We start from the raw sequence: 11,373 nt of genomic DNA on the forward strand, positions 1-11,373 counted from the left end.
GTAACTCCCAATTAAAATATTTGGGAGTTACATAAGAATGACTAATGACCTAAATACCCTTATCATTAATATGTAAGTTACATTTTAACCAAACCCAAAGATGCAACATTATTGGTTGATGTCGGTTAGCAAAGTTTGCACAAAATATTGGGTTAGTATTTGAACCACCCTCTATATATATATATAGGCTTGTTCTTTTGTGAACCAAGTCATTCATGTTAACTTTGTTAACCCATCATATCCTTCAATTTTTTTGATCCATGGTTGAAAAAGAGACAATTGCATCCTTGTAATATAATGTAAACACATGAGTTATAGACTAGTGTGAACTTAGGTGAACAAGGGCATTCTTGAAAAAATTAAAATAACATCTATTGTACCCAATAATTTCTCTCTTGGTGTTTCATAACCGAAATTATATCATCTCTTTCAAGTTTGTCAATTAATATGTTCATAATTTCAATTGTGTGTTCATAATGAAACTATATGTTCATAAGAAAAATGATCTGTTCATAAGTGGAGAATAATAGCATAATCATGTGTAGGTGAAACAGTAAATATGTTCATATATGAAAATGAAAAATATTGAAACAATAACTTTGTTCATAGGTTTAATAATTAATGTGTTTATAAATGAATGATGTTTCTGAAATCCAATAGGTTACCAAACATGTTCATAAGTTACATTACAAACTTCTATATTTAATGAACCGTTACATCACAAAAATATAGCTAAAATCATGGAATTTTGTAACCTCCATTTAAATGCCTTAAAGTAATACAAGAAAATAAAATAAAATTACCGCATCCTCCTTGACAATAAATACAATGTGATATATGAACCATGACATTAGATGGATTCTTATTGGTCTAGAGAGTTAATATAGTTAACACAAATAAATTGGTTAACAAAATATTTTATCTCTATACGTGTATGTATATATAGTTGGAGGCGAGTTATGTTAAAAACCGTCCAATTCATGAAAAACTATGCAAACCATTTTCGACCAATAGGATAATTCTGTTTTTTTCTTTAATTTTAATAAGTAAGGGTATAATGGTCATTTGATTTTATACTTTTTAATATTGAAAGGTAATAATTACTCTTAATTATCGAAACGTAATAATAGAAAATTTTAATATAAAAGGTGGTAAATCAATTTTTCTTAATATAAATTTTTTACCATTAATAGTTTTTATTATTTTATTAAATTATACTTATTAAAATATGAATTGTAAAAGCACTACAATATGAAATCTTATTTCGTTTCATTGAAAAAATATATGTAATTTGAGTAATGAAATGAATGTCATGGTCAATAGTGACCATGAACACGATTTCACTGATGAATTTTATTTATTAATATTTCGAAACGTTTTATGCATGAAAATGTTTCACTTACGAAAATAAAGTATTCAGTTTTCAAAATGTTTTATTCAATTTTCAAAAATGTTTCATTCTTCATATGTTTCATCCTTTATATGTTTCATCCTTTATTAGGATATACATTGTTTTAAAATTAGTTTGATTATAAATTATTAAGAGTCTAATCCTACTTCAATAACCATTAATGAAATAGTTTCATAAATCGTTCACTACTACATGTCAAATGGTCCATCTTTCATTGTAGGTGACAAGGATTCACGTGACTTCATAACATAAACGGTGAAACAGTTTCATTCATTCATTTAATGAAACAAAATATTTCATTTAGTATTCAAAATGTTTCATTATTTTTGTTGATTAAAGTATGTTTTTATGTTTCATAATTTATTAGGATATACCTAGTTTCATTGCTCCTTACTTGGATCTATTTTTTATGTGGATGTTATTTTATTTATAATATTTAGTCATAAAATAAATATAATTTTTATCAAGCATATAATTTGTCAGATTATTCTAACATTTTCGTTTAAAATATTTGTAATGATAAAATGATATCTAAAGATTTTAAAACAATGATGTTGTTTCATTAATGTTAAGATATCCACGATCTTGTTACCTCGTTTACAAATTCATTCAAATTAAAATTTTGACAATTTTGCCTTTTTTTTGGTTAAAAATTAAACTTTTATTTTTATTTTCTTTTTATAAACACATTTAATTTTGACCATTGATCAAGAAAATTGATGAATGAGTTTGGTTTGTAAGGTTTTCACAAATGAGGATGGTTTGCAATTGATCGCTCCTCTATATAGTTGATTAGTAACTTTTAAAATTGTTATTAATTAATTATTTGAAGATCATTTTTTAATTGAGTTTCGAGGTGGTCGTAATAGAATAAATCTTCACTGAACATTTTATTATATATGTAAGTATATGTATATAAGTGAATAGCAAGTCAACGAAAAAGGATGTCTGATAAGATTAAATGATTAAAGATTAACCTGTTTAGAGTTGGATAGAAGTTCAAGAACCTATTTATTTAGTTCAACTATTTAGTTAAATATTTAATTAATCGCTACAAGGAGATTCGATATTGTGATTTATGTAGGATTGGGAGCGATGAAGTGACGTTCAAGTCTTGCTAATCCTGGTAAATTTCATGTGATTTGAAACGAGATACATACAGTAGTACGATGTTCAATATTTTTAGTATGATCGATATGTTTGATGTGACTATAAGATATCTTATGATGTGTTCAGTATTTATCTTTTAACATGAAAGAGCATGTTATCATGTGTTTATAGCTTTCAAAGCATGCTAAATATTTGTTTAGCTTAGTATTTATTATGCATGCTCACTCGGGTACGTGTGTGAGGTCATAGAAGGTACAAATACCGCAAGGGTGCCTCGGTACATTGTTCGTCCATATAGAAGGTACATATATCGTGAGGGGACCTCTATACATGGTTCATCTAGAAGAACTTATTATAATCAGTAGATATTGTGGTCATTGTACTAGGTTGAGTCAGATGAAATGGTTGACCCACACACTACACCAGTTCAATTGAGATCTCATATGTATTGTTTTGCATATGTGAAAGATGTTTAAAATTTACTTGCATAAATTCCAATGTATTTCAATATATATTTTTATGTTACATGTTTTGTAGTAACATTTGTGCATATATTGTTTAGTTTAAAAACCATGAGCTTACTTAGTAGTAGCTAATATAGTATGCATCCCAAGGTCTGAGAAAGCAGGCACCGGTAAGGGCAAAGGACTTGTGTAATTTCTTCAATGAAAGTTAGTTGATTATGAGGTGAGTTATTTTGTTCCTTGTATTTTTATGTAAGAGACTTAGGGGCTGTTTACTAAACACTTACCCGGTAAGTGTTGATCGGTAACTATCCTCACCTGATGCACATGGCAAGGGCCGAAAATCTTACCCGGTAAGAGCGATGATAAGGATAAAGAGTCTTACCCTGTAAGTGATGGTGATGACTCTTACTTGGGTAAACATTTACCGAGTAAATTGTTGCATATCATACCATTTTAATATACTACAATTTTATCTGATAAAATAGATTATAATGTTGACTCCTACCGGTAAGCGCTTAAGTATTTGGGTAAACGGCCCCTTAGTATCTTATGTTGGAGACTATTTAAGCATTTTAGTTTGTTTAGTATTTGATAAGCTGCTTAAGTCTATAGTTATGAATGATTGTAAGATATTTATGGTTTCAGTACTTTTTCCTTGGAATTTGGGTGTGACATTCTTTCTCCCCCAATACTAGATCCAACCTTCGCCTCCTTAAGCCATATCACCGATAATGTTATTGGAAGCTTATACCTCCGACAACATTAAGACCAAGAACTAGCCCATCTCTGTTCCATATATGTTAATCGAGCTCTCTATATACCTATTTCAACTTATGAATATTCCCCACTCTACAAATACAACTTGCTTGAAGCTTCTTGTGTTTTTGTTTATGGAGATTGAAGTTGGGTTTTTTCACTAATTCAACAACCTTCTCCATTGTGATTTCTCCCACCATGCCGATGACCCATATCGTTTTTCTGACAAAATACATGCCCCTTTATTTCTTGTTGATTTTCTATTTGTTATAGGTTTGGATTTTTCCAATCAAAGTGGGTTACATCTTCCAAAATGGGTGAATGTGATAGTGAGAGAAGAGTGGATAATTTATCTATATTTATATCTATATTATCTTATTAATATTTAAATTAAATTAAAATATAAAATAAAATACTAATCCTTTCTCTAGTGACAGTGATCATTACTCCTCTTCTCAACATACATCCCTCAAAGGCTTTTAGGTTCCCAAATTGATCTGCCCTCCTCTTCTCTCATATGCTTTCACTCCATCGCTCCTCTTCCGTCCCAATCTTCAAGCTTCCATCGTCATCCATTGTTCCTCTTCCGTCCCAATCTTCAAGTTTCCATCGTCATCCATTGTTCCTCTTCCGTCGCTCCTCTACTCGAATCAGGTAAAAACACATAATCCCTACCCTCCTCCTCTATCTTCCATACGTTTGGGGTTTAGGGTTTTTATTCTGAAAGACCTTTTCAATTTCATACCAAAATCTTTGCAAATGTCGTTTCTGACATTGAAAACTCTATTTTTATCATTCATCGTATGTTCTTGCATAATAACACAGATAAAAAAAATAGCAATTGTTCATCATCGTCTGTTTGAGAGACGATAGAATAACATTCTTGGTTGGAAACCCTGTTCTGGATGAGATTATGTTAATGGGAAAGGGCAGTTTATTATGTTAATATGAAGTAGTAATTCTTCTAATAATGTTGGTTGAAACTCTAGAAAAATGGTTAGGTTTGATGATCTGAGTAGAAATTACTAAAAAAGTTTGTAGTAGTCTGTAGTCACTACATACATTGAACACAAAATCTGTTCCAATTCATTAAGCATTCTAGATGAATCCTTTATTTCTTGTTTAAGCAATGAACTTTATACAAAATCCAACATGACCCAATTTTGATTTAAATAATGTATTTTTCTCTCCAAACACCGGATGCTATAATAATAATAGGGTATCTATGGGCAAAAAAAACAGAAATGTAGCAGATGCCATATTCATGTCCGAAAAGGTTTACATGAGAACAACTCAAATATCAATCACAGGTAGGAACCAAAAAAATAAGTGCTTTTAGTTACTTATTGTTTCCTGTGTTTATTTGGTACATGACTAGCAAGGAGGAACTTTAGACTTTGTTTTTGCAACAATTCACTAAGTGCTCCATAACAAGCAACATCTCTTGTGGAAACAAGTTTTGCCTAACAATTCACAAAGTGCTCCATAAGTAAGTTTGCCTAAAAAACTTTATTAAAGTACATCATTATAAGTGTGCCAAGCCAAAAAAGAAACAAGCTAAATTACATATTAGAAAATGTAACTCACCTGCTTGTAGCTACCTCCATTGCCAGGGATGAAAAGAATAGGAACCCCACTAAGTTGTTTAAGACTTTCTGTTGCTGATATTGGAATGTAGATTGGGTACATGTAAGTTGAATACATATTCAAAAATTGTGTAAATTGACATCTCTTGTAAGTTGATCAGTCCTTATAACTATTAGGAGCAAGGGACACATAAGACCTCTTCTCCATCATCTTTGGGATGATTTATCCTTAATAAGTACCTAGAGAAGTTATATGAAGTAAGATCTCTCTGTATGTATTGTTATATAATTTACTTATTTTAAATATATTTTTTCCGGTACAGAAAGTAAAATCTGGATTATGATTATGCTTTTTTTGATGACTCCGGGCCGTGTACCCAACGCTTACCGGATAAATTGTTATACATGATGTCGTTTTAATTTGTTTCAATGTCTTGGGTTTGTCTATATTTCTTTAAATCTAGGGACTGATCTCGTATTTTTGGGTAGCATGTTGTATCAAGGCACGAAGCCAATATCTCATGGTCTACAAAACTCTTATTTGAATTGGATTCATCAGGGGCTCTTTTTATGCATTTCATTCCTGATGATCGAGTGTTCATTTGAATTTTATTCATAAAGTTGTATAAGTTCATCCTTGATGCGTTTGAATACTAAACTGAGATCAAATTGTGACTGGCAGGCAGGGGATTTTGTTTCTCAAGTAATTTCTGATGAGAAGGATGTATATTGGAATCTGCTGAGTTATATGGATGGAGTTGTACAAGTTATAGCGAATTCAAGATGGGTAGAGAGATAAGGGTACAAAAGCATAACACATCATCATCAAGTAGTTGTTCTCTAAAAACAACAAATCATTGTGCCAAACCGCCGGTTGAAGCTACAGTCTCAAGTTGATAAATACTACTACTTTGACACACAAGATAAGATAAGATGGATACGTGCTATCAATGTCTATGTATGCTATAATAACAATATTGCTTTATTTCAATGGTAATTTTTATTTATTCTGTTTTTACTTATAGGGCAATGGCAAGCAATGCTGTGTTGGCGATCAACTTAGTATGTGTCCCATTATACGATGAACTGTGAACCTTAATAATGACAGATATATATATATATATATATATGTGTGTGTGTGTGTGTGTTTCAAAGATATTTTACAAAAAAAAATGATATTTGAAAGTTAAATATATCATAATAGAACATTTACACTCCATCGCATTGTGCGAGTGATAGATCAAAAAGAAAGGTGAAAGGGAACCAAATGATGCTAATTGGTAATACGTTCATCTTTTTGTTTAGAGGCATTGAACATAATATTGTATAAAAGAAAAGGACATGAGATGTCTCTTTAACCTTCCATTGTCTCTAGAAAAGGAATGACATAAATAATAAACTAATGGAACCATGGGAAGAAAACCAAAAAGGAGAAACATCTTTTTGTAGTGGTGTATAGAAAATCGTCAATCTATAAAACTTATCCAACTCGATCTGTTAATAACCAAATTAAATCCAACCGCCAATTAGGAGGGTTGAATTCGGGTTGGCTCTAGCTCAACTCATCTAACCTGCCAACCCGCTGCTAATATATAATTTTTATTGAATTATATATATATATATATATATATATATATATATATAGAAAGAGAGAGAGAGAGAGAGAACGCTTGGTTCAAATGTTAACCCAAACTATTGTGTTAACTTTATTACCATTTTCAACTAATCACAATGCATCTTAGTATTAGGTTCCTATCCATCTTGGAATTTAATAACAAGGGTACATATGTAATTTTCTTTGTTATGTAAGTTCTATATAATTAATTCAGAGTTACAAAATCATAAAATTTCATGATTTGTGTTAACTTATTATTAATCTTGTTATTTTTTTAATATTGATTTTCTATCTCTAATGTTTATGAATTTGTGATTGGTGGAGGAGACCCGGTAATAAAGTTTTCGGTATCGTTCAAATTTTATATACGAAAGATGATGAACATGTGTGACCATATGTGACCATATGAACACAAATTCACATATGAGAACATTCATACACATATAAACACAACTCAACATATATGAATCATTGTGTCAATTACGAACACAAATTGACATATATGAACACTTGTGTCAATTACGAAAATAGATTGACCTATATGTACAGTTGGTATAAATATCAACACATATTGACCCAAATGAACATATAAAAGATGGTGAACATGTGTGACCATATGAACATAAATTCACATATATGAACATTCGTATAACCATATGAACACAACTCGACATATGTGAACCCTTGTGTCAATTACGAACACAACTCGACATATATAAACCCTTGTGTCAATTACGAACACAGATTGACATATATGTAAAGTTGGTATAAATATGAACACATATTAACACAAATGAACATATGAAAGATGATGAAAATGTGTGACCATATGAACACAAATTCACATATATGAACATTCGTAAAACCATATGAACACAAATCGACATATATGAACCCTTGTGTCAATTACGAACACAAATTGACATATATGAACTCTTGTGTCAAATACAAACACAGATTGACATATATGCACACTTGTGTCATTTACGACTTTTTTTTTCCATATACACCCTTGTTCACACATGAACAATTCACATAAATATCGAATACTTGTTTACATATGAACCCTTAACAAAAAAAAATGTATAAGAATCTGATGTCGAGGATCTTGCTGTTGGTTTTGATTCGATGACGAGATTAATTTCCGGATAATTACATTGTTATTAATGGGCAGTTACAAAACATCTCATTGTTATTAATGAGCGGTTACAAAACATCTCATTGTCATTAATGGACAAATAAAATCTTTTCCCAAAATACCATTTATAAATATTGTTCACTTATGTTACCTTGTCTATGTGTGCAATTATTTACACTATATGTCATGAATGATCTTAGCCACAAATTTCAAAGATCAATGGTCAAAATTGATTAACAACGTTAACACAATAATTTGGGTTAACAAATGAACTTGCCCCTATATATGTGTGTGTGTTTATATTAAAATGTGTAAAATTTTGTATAATATTTATTGAGATTATGTTTGTATTTCATTTAGCTAAATGTTTTGGTTACCAAAAGAGATTCACAATTAAAAAATGATGACAAATAATCTAATTAATAAAGGAAAATCATTGAAATTGTTTTTGCAACAACAACAAATTGATATGCCGGAGAATATGGACGATGCTAATATATATATATATATATATATATATATTTGGTTGATGAATCTATTAATTTAAAGACTCCGTAATTTGATGTTGTACTTTATTGGAAAGAAAATGCTTAGTTATAATATTTCAGTACAATAAATTAAGTTTTATAGGACGGCTAAAATGTTTATGCGTCCTAATATGATACTTTATAGGACAAAAAAAATGTCTTGTTACAATATGTTTATAAGATGATTTTGGGCGTCTTAACAAATTTTTATGACGCTTCTAAAATAAAGTATCATACTAGTTATTTTATGCGACACTACTTGAAAAGTGTTATATGAACACAAGTGTCCTATAATTAAACGAGTTTACGAGACACTTTTCAAAATATTTCTATAAAATAACTAATACAACGCTTTATTTAAAATCATTTTAAAAAACTTGCTGAAACGCCCACAAACGTCCGATAAACCTATTGTAATATTTTTAGATACAATGCTTTATAGTTTGGTCGTATAAACTTAAGTTTTATGAAGTATTTCATTAATCAAATTTATGTAACTACTACCCACCAACATAATCCAACCTGCCTCAACCCGCAAGAGTTGAGTTGGTTTGATAACTTTTGAATGAGTTGGGTTGGATTGAGATTTCTTCAAACCGCTGGTTGGGTTATATAATTAGGTTGGGTTATGAAAATGTTGTAAATCGTTCAATCCAATCCACATACACCCCTATCTCTTGGCCCTTGTGATTGGCTGAAATTACTTAATTATATTATTAAAATATTTAATAACTTAATTTAAATTTATAAAAAGCTTATATTCAACTTTAACGGATGCTTTATTTTAATTTTTTTTAACATTACTTAATTATATTATTAAAATATTTCATAACTTAATCAGTTTTAAAAAACTAAAAAAAACCTATAATTCAACCTTATTGGTAGAAACAATTAAAATAATATATATCTTTCAAGTTATATTTAACCCTAACAGATATTTTATTTCAGTGTTTTCAATATTACTTAGGGGCCATTTACCCAAATACTTACCTGGTAAGCACTTGCCGGTAGGAGTCAACACTATAATCTATTTTACCAGATAAGACTGTATTTAAAACGCCATCGTATGCAACAATTTACCCCGTAGACGTTTACCCGGGTAAGAGTCATCACCATCACTTACCAGATAAGACTCTCTATCCCTTTCATCGCTCTTACCAGGTAAGATTTTCAGGTCCTTGCCATGTGCATCAGGTGAGAAAAGTTACCCGATCCACACTTATCAGGTAAGTATTTAGTAAACGGCCCCTTAGTTATATTATTAAAATACTTTATAAATTTATCATTCGAATACAGTTTAAAAAAACTATAATAGATTCAATCTTGCTGGTGGAAATAATTAAAATAATATATTTATTATTGATACAAAAAGTTAAAAAATTGTATACAAATTTAATGATGTCTATCTTCTTCTTTTTCTTTTCTAGTCTACCTTACAATTTTACATCTCTCTTGGATTTGTTCGATATGTTTTTATTATTTTAAAATAACTGAGATGTTCTTCATTTAACAAATTTTTTAAAGAAGAATCAAATTCAGACATTTTTATAAACTACAATGGTCATTTTGTAATTTTGAAATTAAATTTACTTTTAACAAACCATATAAAGTAGATTCGTAGTTTACTCCATTTGTTATTTATAAAAAAATACATTTGTAAATACAAATATTATATATACCTTTTTTGAGAAATTAAGCTGGTGATTTAGGGGTCGTTTACGGGTAAAATCTAACACTATTATTTACTTACCGAGTAAGATTTTATTCCACCAAAACGACATCGTATGCAACAATTTATCCGGTAAGCGCTTACCGTGGTAAGAATCGTCGTCATCACTTACCGGGTAAGACTCTTAGTATTTGTCTTGCTCTTATCGAATAAGGTTTTTGGTCTTTATCATATTCATACGATAAGATAATATTATTTGGTAAACCGCGTTTTAGGGTTTCTTTTGAAATTATTAATTCTGAGATGAAAAGGAATTTGATTGCATGTAATTCGATGGAAATCCAATTGGGATGACGTGACAAGATTAAATGCATGTGATTCATATCCATGTCACCAATTATATATATTGTTATCTTTTCTGAAGAATCATTATCAGATTAAAATTTGAATTTTCCTTAACCTCTCAATAATACATTTTATTATAACTAAAATGGTATTTGTATAATGCAACGAAATACATCTTAATTTTAATATTTCATTTTATTATATATTTTAGTCGATTTTATAATATGGTTTTATGTGATTTTGAAAAAACGATGATGTTTTTACTTTTGAATAAAATATAAATTTGAAGATATCATAAAATTTTGACAAAAATATATTGATATTAGTATCAAATTAACTATTTAAAATTCATATTTTTTGTGTAATTTTTTAAATCAATTTTTTTTATTATAATTTAGTTTATGTTCAATAACGAAGTAATTTATATTTGGTTTAATAATATAATTTTCTTATAAAGATAATAATTGATTATTTTGTTAGAACTCGATAATTATCCTAATTATATTTTAGATTTTTTATATTTTAAAATGAGATGTTTATTCTCTATTTAATTATGTTTATCCGAAACTAGTTACACAAATTCAAACATGGAGCTTTAATAAGTTGTACTTATGTATAATTTACTTGTAATCTTGAATTTTAAGTAATATGCATCAGTATACAGTACTTCATGCATAAAAAATTATTTTTAAAAGTTTTTGTCAAATACTTTATAACATAGTATAGATATTTCGTCAAAAAAATATAAA

The 11,373-nt window shown here is 29.2% G+C and overlaps 1 long non-coding RNA gene across 1 annotated transcript; it reads left to right on the forward strand.

The window, feature by feature from the left end:
• Positions 1–4,199: 4,199 nt before the first annotated feature.
• Positions 4,200–6,345, forward strand: LOC112525997. The gene is made up of 2 exons (XR_003070460.1): positions 4,200–4,398; positions 6,013–6,345. It is a non-coding gene; the product is annotated as an uncharacterized LOC112525997 (long non-coding RNA).
• Positions 6,346–11,373: the final 5,028 nt, after the last annotated feature.

Source organism: Cynara cardunculus (assembly GCF_001531365.2).
Source record: "Cynara cardunculus var. scolymus isolate 2C chromosome LG 13, CcrdV1, whole genome shotgun sequence".
In the NCBI taxonomy this organism is placed as follows: domain Eukaryota; kingdom Viridiplantae; phylum Streptophyta; class Magnoliopsida; order Asterales; family Asteraceae; genus Cynara; species Cynara cardunculus.